General features: G+C 44.6%; 1 protein-coding gene across 3 annotated transcripts in view; it reads left to right on the forward strand.

Annotated features, from left to right (window-relative positions):
- Positions 1-10,492: 10,492 nt before the first annotated feature.
- STAT6 (signal transducer and activator of transcription 6) overlaps positions 10,493-15,238 on the forward strand; it is a 281,497-nt gene continuing 276,751 nt past the window's right edge. For 2 of the 3 annotated variants that reach the window (XM_044284694.1, XM_044284696.1), the window contains exon 1: positions 10,493-10,914. The gene's annotated coding sequence lies outside the window, so the exon portion shown is untranslated. The remainder of the gene's footprint in view (positions 10,915-15,238) is intronic. The other variant, XM_044284695.1, reaches the window with a different exon arrangement.

The following is a 15,238-nucleotide window of genomic DNA, read 5'->3' on the forward strand; positions in this document are numbered from 1 at the left end:
ACAGTACGTCCAGTTGCCTTGATTTATTCTTTACAGATAATATACGGTTGTGTTCGAAATAATAGCAGTCAAACATCACTAACCTGATCAATCACTGTTTTTGGTAGAAATGATATTTCTACATGGCAAATAATTTACTAGCAGGTGTAGTAGACTAATAGAAATCCAACAGACCCAACAGTCATGACATGCATGCTGCTGCTTCTGTGTGATTGAATCACTAATTGAAAGGGGCATGTTCAAAATAATAGCAGTGTGGAGTTCAATTAGTGAGGTCATTCATTCTTTGAAAAACAGGTGGCAATTATTGCCCTTATTTAAGGAAGGAAGGCAGCAAATGTTGTACATGCTGAGTACAGTGCATTTCTCTATGAAATTCCGAGGAAAATGGATCGTTCCAGACATTGTTCAGAAGAACAGTGTTCCTTGATTAAAAAGTTGATTGGAGAGGGGAAAACATATAATGAACTGTAGAAAATAATAGGCTGCTAAGCTAAAATGATCGCAAATGCTTTAAAATGGCAACCAAAACCTAAAAGATATGGAAGAAAGCGAAAAACTACCATTCGAATGGATAGAAGAATAGCCAAAATGGCAAGGACTCAGCCAACAATCATCTCCAGGAAGGTCAAAGAAGGTCTAAAGTTACCTGTTAGGACTGTTACAATTAGAAGACGCCTATGTGAAACCAAGCTATCTGCAAGAAGTCCTCGCAAAGTCCCACTATTGAAAAAAAAGATATGTGCTGAAGAGGTTACAATTTGCCAAAGAGCACATTGACTGGCCTAAAGAGACATTTTGTCGACTGATGAAAGTAAGATTGTTCTTTTGGGATCTCGTGGCCGGAGACAGTTTGTCAGACGACCCCCAAACACTGAATTCAAGCCACAGTACACTGTGAAGACAGTGAAGCATGGTGGCAGAAACATCATGATATGGGGATGTTTCTCATACTATGGTGTTGGGCCTATTTATCGCATACCAGGGTTCATGGATTAGTTTGAATACATCAGAATACTTGAAGAGGTCATGCTGCCTTATGCTGAAGAGGAAATGCACTTGAAACAAGTGTTCCAACAAGACAACGACCCCAAACACACCAGTAAACATGCAACATCTTGGTTCCAGACCAACAAGATTGCCTTTATGGAGTGGCCAGCCTAATCCCCGGATCTTAATCCAATAGAAAACTTGTGGGGTGACAAAAAATGCAGTTTCTGAGGCAAAACCAAGAAATAGAGAAGAACTGTGGAATGTAGTCCAATCATCCTGAGCTGGAAATACCTGTTCACATGTGCCAGAAGTTGGTTGACTCCATGCAACACAGATGTACAGCAGTTCTCAGAAACAGCGGTTATACAACTAAATATTAGTTACGTGATCCAAAGGAAAGCAAAATCTTCCAACATTTTTCAGTTTATATAGTCAATGTTTGAGTTTCTAAAGAAGAATACAAATACTGCTTTTTTTTACATTCTTATATTAACTTTTCTTCAATTTTTTTAGAGGAACAACACAAATGTGATATATTTTTCTTCATGTTTTCATTTGGAATAGAATGTGTAGTGTTCCCAATGCATTTGTGTGTATGGAAATAAAAGTTGTTAGAAGGATTTTGAGCTTTATTAACTTTTTTAAACACACTGCTATTATTTTAAACACAACTGTATGTCCTTTACGACCCACTGAATAAATGTGGTTCCAGCCCAGGCACACCAGCATTGATGGCAATGCCACCTCCATGTTCTCATGCTGCCAATGTCCTCCTCTGTCTCCTCATCCTCCACTGTAGGCACAGTTCCGAGTTGTCCTCCAGCATACCACCTATGCAGAGCACGGCAGTGTCAGTGTTCTGCCCGTGTTCAGCCTGGGCGAACAGAGTTACACCGGGAAGGAACTGATCTGTGTCCTTCATCAACAAATGGAATCCTGGATGTCTCCTCGCCAACTGAAGATCTGTCCACTGCGTCAAGGAGGGCTGACTCCCTGCATGGCACACATCTTTAACCCTTTCACACCCAGCACCGTACATGTACGGCACTGGGCGGTTGTTTAAAGATGGCGCCCGCTCCTGCCTGCTGTGGGCGCCATATCCACGGATGGCTGCCTGCTTCTTATAGGGGACCCCTCAGATGCCATGGTCAATCCTGACACGGCATCTGAGCGCACTCAAACCAAACTTTTGGTTGCGCTCAGGCTCCCCCGTGTTGCTATCGGAGAAGCCTGAGCATGTATGCAGCAGTCCTTGTCTTTATGAATGACATGAGGCTGTTGCATAGAATTTCCTATGGAGCCCTTGCCTGTAATAGGGCTCCATAGGAAACTAGTAAAATCATCATAGATTCCAATGCAAGTGCATTGGAGTCTATGATAATAGTGTCACGAGGGTGTCAAGAGCCACGTCTGACTCCGTTATACCCGGGGTCAGGAAGTCGCAGCGGGTGGCTGCGCGCTCTATGTCTAAAGATCACGGTGTATCTTAGTGTTTGTTTTCTGTGTTTGCCTTGCTATCCTTTTTGTCTCACTCAGGGATCCGTAGCTTCTCCTCCTCAGCTGTTTCTTGTCTGCCACTCCCAAACTCCTTATATTCTCCTCTCACACTTCTCTTGTTGCCAGTTATAGAGCTTCCTGCCTGGACATCTATGCTGACCCACTGGAGCTGAGAATCTGGTTGTTGTTCCAGAGTGCTACCCTCCGGATCCCTGTTGGGCTTTTGTTGTCTCCTGTTGTTGCCCACCTGGGATTATATGTTTAGTTTGTATTGTCTGTCCTCCCCTTGGTGTTTTCCTTTAGAGCTAGTGGTGCGGACTAGTGTTCCCACCGCCCTGTTCACTATCTAGGGCTCATCCTAGGGAAAGCCAGGGTTTTAGGCACGTGATCGGCGTACGGGTGAGGAACCCGTCTAGGGACGTCAGGGCAGCCAGGTGCCAGCCGCAAGGTGAGTCAGGGGTCACCACCTTCCCTCTCACTAGGGCAGGGCCTCCCTCTTTTCCTCCCTCCAGTGTCACGTATGTGACAGTTACGCCGATCGTGATATTATAACTGGCCCTTATTTTCTTTTGAGAAAAAAAAAAATATATATAATTTTTTTTTCTCTACTTAGAATCCAATATGGATCCTATTGCTGCTTTGGCAAAACAGCTTCAAGGCCTGTCTTTGGAGGTGGCAGGATTGAAGGCGTCTGTCCTCCAACAGCAGCAGCAAATGCAGCAGACCGGAAGCCCAGCGGTTGCTATGGGTAACCAGGTTGTTACAGAACCCAAGGTTGTTCTTCCTGACAGATTTTCTGGGGGAAGGGACAAATTTGTGTTGTTCCGTGAGGCCTGCAAATTATATTTTAAGCTGCGCCCTTACACCTCAGGTAATGAAGAACAGCGGGTGGGGATTGTTATTTCCCTGCTTCAGGGGGACCCGCAATCCTGGGCGTTCTCGTTACCCCCTGGTTCCCAGGCTCTCCGGTCAGTGGAGGGATTTTTTGGGGCTTTGGGTCTCATATATGATGACCCTGACCGTGTCGCCCTGGCTGAGTCGAAGTTACGGAGACTCCTACAGGGAGATCGGCCAGCAGAGGAATATTGCTCAGAGTTCCGCAGGTGGGCTACGGATACTCAGTGGAACGACCCGGCTCTCAGGAGTCAGTTCTGCTCTGGGTTATCTGAAAGGGTTAAGGATGCGCTGGCGCTGTATGAGACCCCCCTTTCCCTTGATGCTGTTATGTCCCTCTCTATCAGGATAGATAGACGTCTTAGGGAGAGATCGAAAATTCCTGAGCAATCGGTAACCTCTCCCAAGCAGCAGTTAGTCTGTACTGACTTGGATGAGCCTATGCAGCTAGGAGGAACTTCTCGTCAGGTCCGTCCTCCTGAGGTTCGCCGTAGGTGGGGGGCTTGTTTTTTCTGTGGGGGGAAGGGTCATTTCATTAATGTCTGTCCCTCCTTTCCCAAAAACAAAAGACCGTCGGAAAACTACTAACCCCAGGCTGTGCGGAGGATGTCAGCCGGGGGGTATACGTTTCCTCCATACGAACATCGCAATTTGTGTTGCCAGCGGTTATTGTTTTTGGTGTTAAGACGGAGTCTATTTCTTTTTTTCTAGACAGTGGTGCAGGGGTAAATTTGATAGATGCCCATTTTGCCCGCACTATGGGTTTGTCTCTCTGTACGCTGCAGAGACCAATTCCCATATTCGCTATTGACTCTGCTCCTCTGTCTCAGAGAAACCTCACTCACGTTGTCCATAACTTACATCTTCGGGTAGGGGACCACCATAAGGAGCGTCTTTCATGTTACGTTCTGGAGGGCCTTCCCTCTCCTGTGGTATTGGGTCTTCCCTGGTTGGTAGCGCACAATCCAGTGGTGGATTGGCAGGCCAGGGAGATATTAGAGTGGAGTGAGCATTGCAGAGAGAATTGCTTAAATAACAATTGCTTAATCGCCTCCATAGCTTCCCTACCTACATTTATTTCGGACTTTGAGGACGTTTTTTCTGAAAAGGGTTGTCAGAAGCTACCACCTCATCGTCCTTATGATTGCCCGGTTAACCTGATTCCCGGTGCAAAATTACCCAAGTCCAGGTTGTATAATCTTTCGGGTCCCGAGAGACAAGCCATGAAAGATTATATCTCCGAGAGTCTGGCCAAGGGACACATCAGACCCTCTTCTTCACCCGTGGCTGCAGGGTTTTTCTTTGTTAAAAAGAAAGATGGGGGCCTGCGTCCTTGCCTAAATTTCCGTGAGCTAAACCGGATAACCGTCCGAGACCCATACCCTCTTCCTCTCATTCCTGACCTTTTTAATCAGATTGCGGGTGCTAGGTGGTTCTCCAAACTTGATCTTAGGGGGGCCTACAATCTGATTCGTATCAAGGAAGGGGATGAGTGGAAGACAGCTTTTAACACCCCTGAGGGGCATTACGAAAATTTAGTCATGCCTTTCGGTCTGACCAATGCCCCTGCTGTCTTCCAACATTTTGTTAATTATATTTTTAGTCATCTCATCGGCAGGTTTGTAGTCATATACCTAGATGATATCTTAATTTATTCGGCTGATCTGAAAACACATGAAGTACATGTCAGGCAAGTACTGCAGGTCCTACGAACGAATAAATTATATGCGAAAATTGAAAAATGTGTCTTCGCCGTTCAGGAAATACAATTCCTGGGATATCTATTATCTGCTTCAGGTTTCCGTATGGATCCTGGGAAGGTCCAGGCAATTTTAGATTGGGATCTTCCTGAGAACCTTAAAGCTCTACAACGGTTTTTGGGTTTCGCAAATTTCTACAGAAAGTTTATTAAAAATTATTCAGTGATCGTTAAACCCCTTACTGACATGACTAGGAAGGGGACTGATTTTTCTAAATGGTCTGACGCCGCTAAAATTGCATTTTCCTCTCTAAAAGAGAGATTTACCTCGGCACCTGTTCTAATTCAACCTGATGTCTCCCAGCCTTTTATTGTTGAAGTTGATGCGTCGGAGGTGGGAGTGGGGGCTGTATTGTCTCAGGGTCCGTCTCCTGGCAAATGGCGTCCTTGCGCTTTCTTTTCCAAAAAATTATCTGCAGCAGAAAAGAACTATGATATTGGAAATAGGGAACTGTTGGCGATTAAACTGGCGTTTGAAGAGTGGCGTCACTTCTTAGAGGGAGCAATCCACCCCGTCACGGTAATTACGGATCACAAAAACCTTCTGTACCTAGAATCGGCTAAGCGTCTCACCCCTAGACAAGCTAGGTGGTCGCTATTCTTTACCAGATTTAACTTTGTAATCACCTATCGTCCTGGGGCAAAAAATACCAAGGCAGGCGCATTGTCTCGTAGTTTCCCTGGAGGGGGTAATGTTAGTGATCCGGTACCTATTTTACAAAGAGGAGTGGTTGTCTCTGCTGTACACTCTGTTCTAGAGGGAAAGGTGTTAGAGGCCCAGGGGGACGCCCCGGCCTCTTGCCCCTCAGAGAAATTGTTTGTACCGTTAAACCTGCGTCTTGAGTTATTGAAGGAACATCATAATTCGGCACTTGCTGGGCACCCGGGTAGTAAAGCAACCTTGGAGCTATTGTCTCGTCGTTTTTGGTGGCCAAGGTTGCGTCAGGATGTAATAGATTTCGTGTCTACTTGTTCTACTTGTGCACGCGCGAAAGTCTCTCATACACGTCCAGCAGGGTCTTTATTGCCACTTTTCATCCCCAATAGACCATGGACACATCTATCAATGGATTTCATCACTGACTTACCTTTGTCTGCGGGTAAAACAGTTATCTTGGTAGTAGTAGACAGGTTTAGCAAAATGGTACACTTTATTGCGCTACCCGCACTTCCTAATGCTAAGACTCTTGCTCAGGTGTTTATCAGTGAAATCGTGAAGCTTCACGGGGTCCCTTCCGATGTGGTTTCGGATCGGGGAACCCAGTTTATTTCTAAGTTTTGGAAAGCTTTTTGTACCCGTTTAGGGGTACACTTATCCTTTTCCTCAGCTTTCCATCCTCAGTCGAATGGACAGACTGAGCGTACCAACCAAAACCTAGAAACATATTTAAGGTGTTTTGCGTCTGAAAACCAAGAGGTGTGGTCATCATATTTACCGTTAGCCGAGTTTGCCATAAATAATCGCCGTCAGGAATCCACTGGCAAGTCACCATTTCTTGGTGCATACGGTTTTCATCCCCAATTTTGTACTTTCAAAGAGGGGGGGTCTTCTGGGGTTCCCGAAGAGGAACGGTTTTCTTCATCTCTTTCATCGGTATGGCAGAAGGTGCAAGCTAACTTGAAAAATATGAGTGGTAAATACAAATGCATGGCCGATAAGAAACGGTCGCCAGGTCCGGACCTAGGAGTGAATGACTATGTGTGGTTGTCTACTAGGAATATTAAGTTGAAGGTTCCCTCTTGGAAACTGGGTCCTAGGTTCATTGGTCCTTATAAAATTGTAGCCGTCATTAACCCTGTGGCTTTTCGCCTGGAGCTACCTCAGACTTTTAAGATCCATAACGTCTTCCATAAGTCGTTGCTCAAGAAGTATGTTCCACCTCTAGAACCATCACCGCTGCCACCTCCTCCTGTTGTTGTGGATGGTAATCTGGAGTTTCAAATATCCAGAATTGTTGATTCTCGTCGGGTCCGCCGCTCTCTTCAGTATCTGGTGCATTGGAGGGGTTACGGTCCCGAGGAAAGAATGTGGGTTCCAGCGTCAGAGGTAAACACCAACAGGTTGATTCAGGCTTTCCATGTCTCTCATCCGGAGAGACCTGGTCCTGAGTGTCCGGAGGCCCCTCGTGAAAGGGGGGGTACTGTCACGAGGGTGTCAAGAGCCACGTCTGACTCCGTTATACCCGGGGTCAGGAAGTCGCAGCGGGTGGCTGCGCGCTCTATGTCTAAAGATCACGGTGTTTCTTAGTGTTTGTTTTCTGTGTTTGCCTTGCTATCCTTTTTGTCTCACTCAGGGATCCGTAGCTTCTCCTCCTCAGCTGTTTCTTGTCTGCCACTCCCAAACTCCTTATATTCTCCTCTCACACTTCTCTTGTTGCCAGTTATAGAGCTTCCTGCCTGGACATCTATGCTGACCCACTGGAGCTGAGAATCTGGTTGTTGTTCCAGAGTGCTACCCTCCGGATCCCTGTTGGGCTTTTGTTGTCTCCTGTTGTTGCCCACCTGGGATTATATGTTTAGTTTGTATTGTCTGTCCTCCCCTTGGTGTTTTCCTTTAGAGCTAGTGGTGCGGACTAGTGTTCCCACCGCCCTGTTCACTATCTAGGGCTCATCCTAGGGAAAGCCAGGGTTTTAGGCACGTGATCGGCGTACGGGTGAGGAACCCGTCTAGGGACGTCAGGGCAGCCAGGTGCCAGCCGCAAGGTGAGTCAGGGGTCACCACCTTCCCTCTCACTAGGGCAGGGCCTCCCTCTTTTCCTCTCTCCGTGTCACGTATGTGACAGTTACGCTGATCGTGATAAATAGCAATCAGATGATTGATTGTTATAGCTCCCTATGCAGCAGTATGAATTAGAAATGAAATAGACGAGATCTGAAATGAATCTCCCTGTGCTGGGGCAGAACACAGTTTTTTTCTGTGTAACCCCAGCTGGATATACAGCGCAATGGAATTAATGGCGCTTTAAAATAAATAATAATAATAATGATAATAGAGTCACTGGGACACAGCTCCTGCAGGGGCGCACAATGTTTTTTGTTTTTTTCCGTTACTAAAGGCTGCTGTATGCTTTTTTTTTGTTTAGCTAGAGATTAACTAGGACTGTTGGTGGCCTACACAATGATGTGCACGTCTATGAGATCTCCCTGTCATACTGACTCTAAGTAACTGTTTCACTACCAGAGGACTAGCTAGGCATGTTGCTGCAATGCACAGTTAGGGTCCATTCACACGTCCGTTGTTTCTTTCCTGATCTGTTCCGTTTTTTCATTTTCAATGGGTCCTGAAAATTAATGGGTACAGATCTGGTCCAGATCTGTTCCGCAAAAAAACGGAACAGATCAGGAAAGAAACAAGGGACGTGTGAATGGACCCTTATGTACACAGAGATGCACTCTCCCTGCAGGCAGGGATATAGCTGATTTACTGCGCTTCGTGACAAATTAATTCGGAACAGAGCAAATTTTGGGGAGAAATTCAGCGAATCGTCCAAATAGATTTTTTGAAAGATTCACTCACCTCCACTGTTGAAATGCTGGGTCACACCCTACACAAGTGCTGTGTTATAGTAGTGCCAATCATCACACTGTGTAGTGCAAAATTAGCATATGGTCTGACTTAAAAGAAAAGGCTATGGGAACTATAAGCTTCCAAAAAAAGTTAACCTCTTCAACATTTTAATCACTGAAAATGACCTGCATTCTTACTACTCGCCAATAATACAAAAACACTTAGCAGATTTTCCTATATTGTTGTTACCATCATTTAATGATTACCAAGCTTTTTTAATTAGAATATATACCTGTAAAATAAAGTGTCCTAAATCGGTACTCAGTGGGATTAGATGGGCGCCTATCAACAGATAGGTGGATCTGAGATTTTCAGTCAAAGAAAAGTTAGTAGCTCAGTTGTTAGCAGGGTTGTTGCTAGCACCAGGCATTTAGGTCCAGTGCCCCAGATCTCCAGGTGAACTTCACTTGCATCCTGCTCCACTATTCAACTGTATCTGCATCCTGAGGTTCAGTTGCATTTGGGCACATGAGCCTTTAGCTACAGGCTTGCCAAGGGGCAGAATACTTAGATAAAGGGCTTCAGGCTGTATTAAAGGGTGTGTGTGATTTTAAGGAATATGGGGGAGCAGCATGATGAAAGAGGCATATCAACACCAGCCAATCTCCCGAATCCCTCAGTTTATTGGCAAGTATGCTTGTACAACACATACTTTCATCCCATATATCAGTTGCAGTAGACAAACTTCATAAAAGGGGGCATACACAGATCTCATAGGGCACCATACCAAACCATAAATATCCTGCTTCCCTTCACATATTACAAATCTGTCTGCCTGCAGCCACTACTAGGGGTAGCTCGGTGTATGGTAGTTTATACAGTTACCATTGTCTGCAATGGTAGCTGTAATCATCTCTTTGCAGTAAGCTTTCCCCTAGTGGCCTCTGCATGAAAATGTTTTCACATCAGGAATAGAATAAAGATTTTGGAGCTGGGGACCTTAGCAGTGGTGTGTTCTGCCATTCCTAGGAGAGGCAATTCTGTTAGTGTTAGATACCTATGTGCAGAAACCACCTTGTCGTTGGTAGATGGGCCCATGCTCAATACAAGTTTGATCAAAAACATGTGCAAAAAGCTTCCATTTTTCATGAATAGTAAAGGTGGATTGACATCGGGCGAGGAGAAGTTGATTGTTGGGAAGGAAGCATTCCTTCCTGACAACTGGCTGCTCATTAAGTGGAGGTGAAGCACTGCATTTACACGCAGCAATCTCCTCCACAGTATGAGGATGAGTAATGGCTGCTGCTGTCGCTCTTCCCCATATAAAATCATTGCTCCTGGGCAGCAGAGACAGGAAGATCTGAACAATGATTGAGGTGTCTGCACCTCTGATCATTTCACCCGATGAATAAGTGCTTCACTTGTTCATCGAGTGATCTGTGGCACCTTTAGATGGGCAGATTATCAGGAACGAGTGTTTGTAGGAAGGATCATTCCCGATCATCGGCCTAAACATTGACCCATGTAATTACGTTTTATGCATAGTAACGATGCAGTTCAGATAATCTCTAGTTCCATTGTTTGCATGTATAACAATGTGGTGCCGTATACTGTTTGTTTGTTGTCGTCATGTTAGCTTGGATGCGCACCTCTGATTTTGGATGTGTCGGTCTAAATTCTCCTCCTCCTCTGTTCATGAAATATACTAGCAGCCAAGATCATCGCTGCCTTTTAGTTGCTGAGCTAACCGAAATCTTTTTTTGTACATGTCTTACATAGGCTGAAGACAGCATGACAACTGACACACAAAGCACTATTCAAAGTCGTCCATCTTGCTACCTGCAGGAAGAAATAGTTGGCATAACTGTACCTCGCCATACAAGTCACAGAGAATAACAAAACTGGATAGGAATACGTTCCAAATAAACCACCACACAGGAAATTTTTGCAAGCTTAAGGGCAGGGCCGAAGCACAAAAAAAAAAAAAAGGGACAGACTGCTAATAGACTGTGCTTAAATCAGGAAGTGAAAGCAAGAAAAATACGTAGCAGAGAGCAGATTATACCACTGAGAGGAATACGAGAAGTGCCGTGGGGTTTCATGGTTATAACTTTATCCATGAGGGTCTTGACTTTTATCTGTTTTTGGATGTTAATGGACTTGGACTGAACGACATATGAACTATCGAATATTTCTGAAAACACAGCGGACGAGCTGAAAGAAACCGAAAGCTAGCAGGGAGATAAGTTCTGCTGTGGGAGAGGTAAGAAGACTAGAGCTAATAGTGTCTTTGTCACTCAGAGATTGTGTTCGCATTTTCTTGTCTCTGTCAGGACGTCTGCAAGTGATTTGTAAGACATTTGCATGTAATGGGTTAACACCTACAGTAAGTGATGTGGAAATACAGGAAGGATAAAGTGTTTGGGTGTCGGCTACTGTTCACATGAGGTTTCCAGGAATCTAGATTTTTGATGTTGAAGTCTTGCTGAGACAAGACTGAGCTACCTACCGCTTATTAGAAAGCTGAAAATATTTCTAGGCCTCAGGGTCTAATTAAGAGTCAACGCATTGTTTCAGCAGTGTTGAAAAAAATGGCAATAAAAAAATGAGAACTTAGAGGACTCGTTTCCCTGAATGGCCCCTTAAAGGGTAACTGTTATATTTTCACTCTAAATTCAATTTTCCTATATGTTGTTGCTGCTGTGGTGATATTCCATAATCACTAATTATTGTGTTCAAATACCACTCGTTTAATAAGATTCCGTCCATAGCAACCCCTCCTCACAAGACTTCTTTCTGATAATCTTCTAAAGATGACCACCGATGCCCTTACCCTGAGGCTAAGACTGCCCTCCCTAACTACCCAGAATGACTTAGGATCATCTCGGGAACGCGCAGCCTCACCTCAACCAATCGGCTTTTCCTACAGTTAAAGGGGTTTTCTCATCTCAGAAAATGGGGGCATATCGCTAGGATATGCCCCCATTGTCTTATAGGTGCGGGTCCCACTGCTGGGTCCCGCACCTATATCGAGAACGGAGTCCCAAAAGTGAAGGAGAGCGCACTGCGCATGCGCAGCTGCCCTCCATTCATTTCTATGGGGCCGCCGAAAATAGCCGAGCGCTGGCTTGGCTATTGCCGTCTGCCCCATAGAAATGAATGAAAGCAGGGGCCGCGCGTAGAGAGGGAAGGGACAATACGTCTAGAGTAATCAATGTGTTGTGTCATGCTAATCACACCTCCTCTCCCCTGCTTCTTCTCAGCACGGATGCTGAGAAAGCATTCAACAGAATTAATTAGGACTACCTGAAACAAGTGTTATTGAACTTCGGCCTCTCTGATCGTTATGTACAGGCTATCTTTGCTATGTATGCTCAAGCCACAGCCCTCGTCATGGTCAATGGAGATCTATCCCCCCTTTCCACATACATAATGGCACTCACCAAGGTTGCCCCCTTCCTCCTCTCCTATTCATTTTAGCTAAGGAACCTCTTCTGGCTACTCTACGAGCAGACCCAGTCATCAAGGGCCTGGAACTGGGTGGACGGGATCACAAGATAGCGGTTATTGCTGATGATTTAATGATAATGACCACCAACCCTAGGGACTCTCTACCTGCTATTCAACGGCACCTGCACCACTATAGTACCCTATCCAATTTTAAATCCCTACTGTTTTTAATTATGAGATTTAGTTTTCTGGATTTTTTTGGGGTGATTGGTGGCATGACCACATATGGCAATAATCGTGAATAGGTGTTGTTTCTGATCATCCACCTGTGTAAAAAGGCCATTACACATGCTTCCATGTAATCCCTGGTTTCTGGCTCTGTCAATGACAAAAGAAAGGGGGGGGGGGCTGGCAGAGAAAGGAGGGTGAACAAGGGTGGGTGCACAGAGTGGCTGGGCCCACCCTCAGTGCACTTAGCTGCTCATTTGCATATGGATTAAAAGTACTTTTTCTTCAGAATAAAGCAAAGGATCACTAAGTGAAAGGTATCATTACATCCAGTAGAGCTAGCCTTACAATGCACCGTGCCTGATGTACCAGTGAACTTTCTGGTGACAGAGTCGCTTTAAAGCAAAAGAGATGAAGGCACAAAAACAATGCCATGTAGAGCGCACATCCCACTGACCTACATTGCAGGTATTTTAAAGTAAAAAGGCACAGATTGCCTCAGTTGGAGTCATTTAAGAAAGAGCAACGGAGCTACACGTAGTAGCAGAAAGTAGGCTAGGTTACATGATTTTACTTTCAATATCAATACATGTTTTGTTTTTTATATTGGCAGTAAAAGACATTTATCATGGTTGTTCATTCAGATAGAACACAACAACCCCAAGACTTTCCAACCCCGAAGTGCTTAGCAGGAGAGCCAGGGCTTTTCACGGCCGCTGGATTTACTGTAACTTATGGCAAAAGGTGGCATCAGTTATAGCTCAAGTCTACACCAGCCCTTAGCTGGTGTAGATTTGAGTTACTGGCGCACAGAGGGGCAGAGATGGAATTGGATAGGTCATCAATATCAGATTGGTGGGGATCTGACTCCAGGGACCCCCGCTGATCAGCTGTTAGAAGAGGTCAGGTGCTCTGTGAGCGCTGCGGCCTCTTCCTAGGCCATGTGACATCACCATTCATCAGTCACATGGCCTAATTGCAGCTCAGCCCCATTGAAGTGAATAGGGCTAAGCTGCAATATCAAGAATAGCCACTGTACTCTGTAGGGCGCTGTGCTTGGTAAGCTACTGGGAGCCTGCAGCACTCTCCAGCACAGGCATATGGCCACGCCAGTCGTGATAAACCTCCACCCATTTATTTGCACTTGTATTCAAACAGGTATAATAGAACACAGTAAAATTTGGGGAAAACAATAAGTAAAAGCATGAAGTATTTTACAGTAAGGCCTCATGCACATGACTGTTGTTGTGTCCCATGTCTGTTGTTCCGTTTTCCGTGATTTTCTGCGGACCCATTGACTTTCAATGGGTCAGTGGAAAACTCGGCTAATGCATCGTTTGTCATCTGCGTCCATGATCCGCGTTTCCAGTCTGTGAAAAAAATAGCACCTGTCCTATTTTTTTCACGGACAACGGTTCGCGGACCCTTCAAGTCAATGGGTCCGTGAAAAAACACGGAGGCACACAAGATTGTCATCCGCGCGTCCGCGTCCGTTTTTTTCCTACTATTTGCATGGCAAACTTGACTTAGATTTTTTTTTACTTTCCTTCATGTCTGGTGATCCTCCAAAAATAAAGGAAGTCACACGGAAACAAAAACGGACACGGATCACAGAACAACGGAACCCCTTTTTGTGGACCGCAAAAAAATACTGTCGTGTGCATGAGGCCTTAGGCTCAATTTACATGTGGCAGTAGTGGTATGGCCAACTTTATTCAAATAGAACCCATCACTAAATGAATCAGGCAAAAATCACATAAATATATATGCTTTTATTTTGATCACAAGTTTTTTATTTTTTGAGGAATCAGTGTTACATTAAACTTGATGGACTTATTTCTTTTTTCAACCGTACTAACTATGTAATTAATGAAGCAGCGGCATCCTGGACAGTCTGTGATAATAGGGGACCTTTTTTCAGTGTCTTGGCAAAAAATAGGGTGCCCATGATTTTTCCTAGGCTGGCAGTAAAATTCATACCTCATCCATTTAAGCGTGAAGAGGCCGCCACAGCCATCTTGATTGAAGATCCCATGCAAAACATCATCACGCACCGCACAAGATTGCACGCAGGATCTTCAGTCAAGAAGGCTGTGGCGGCCTCTTCACTCTTAAATGGATAAGGGAGGTATGATTTTTTTTTTTTTTTAACTGCTTAACCCCTAAAAGCCTTTATTTTTCATCTCACATGCTGCAATCAGTGATGAATGTGGCATCTGAGGGGGCTGCGCAATTGTCGTTCCCTGTCATTGTGCCCACTACTTACAAAGAAATGCACTTCATGATGAAGTCATTTGTCGCAGAGCAAATTTCTTCGTGAAATTTGGTGAAGCAGCTGAATCAATTTTTTTTAAACTCCGCTCATCTCTAGTCTAGGGGAATCCATGGCTTTGAATATTTAACCCCTATACAGGGACAGGGATGGGTATTTTGCTGCAAGGAAACTCTGAGGAAGAATAGTTTCGATTTTCAGTGTTATCACAGAAGTTTATTTTAAGAAGAGTAGTCCGAAAAAAGCAGGAATTAGCATGAAGAAGTCAGCAGAAGTATCAGGGAAGAAGATACAAAGTGTATTCTAGAACAGACCAGAGTCAGTATTGTGCAGAGTAACAAATACCAGGCAGAAGTCCAAGGGCAATATGAAAAAAAAACATGAGCAAGAAGATCCCAGACATTTACCGGCATGGATTTCCTAAAACTTACCCAATAAAAATCCCATTTCTCTGCAATACTAAGGGAGAGCAGTTCCCTAAGGGATGGATTGAAGAACCCCATATACCTTAATAATATGTAAACTGTATATAAAAAAAAAAAACTTTAAAATGATGTATTTTGCTCCCACGCTCTCATTTTTAAGGGTCTGGGAATCTGAATTAGTTCTGTCTGCATCTGATGTTGAAGTGGCCAAA

This window comes from Bufo gargarizans, chromosome 3, assembly GCF_014858855.1.
Source record: "Bufo gargarizans isolate SCDJY-AF-19 chromosome 3, ASM1485885v1, whole genome shotgun sequence".
NCBI classification, from domain to species: domain Eukaryota; kingdom Metazoa; phylum Chordata; class Amphibia; order Anura; family Bufonidae; genus Bufo; species Bufo gargarizans.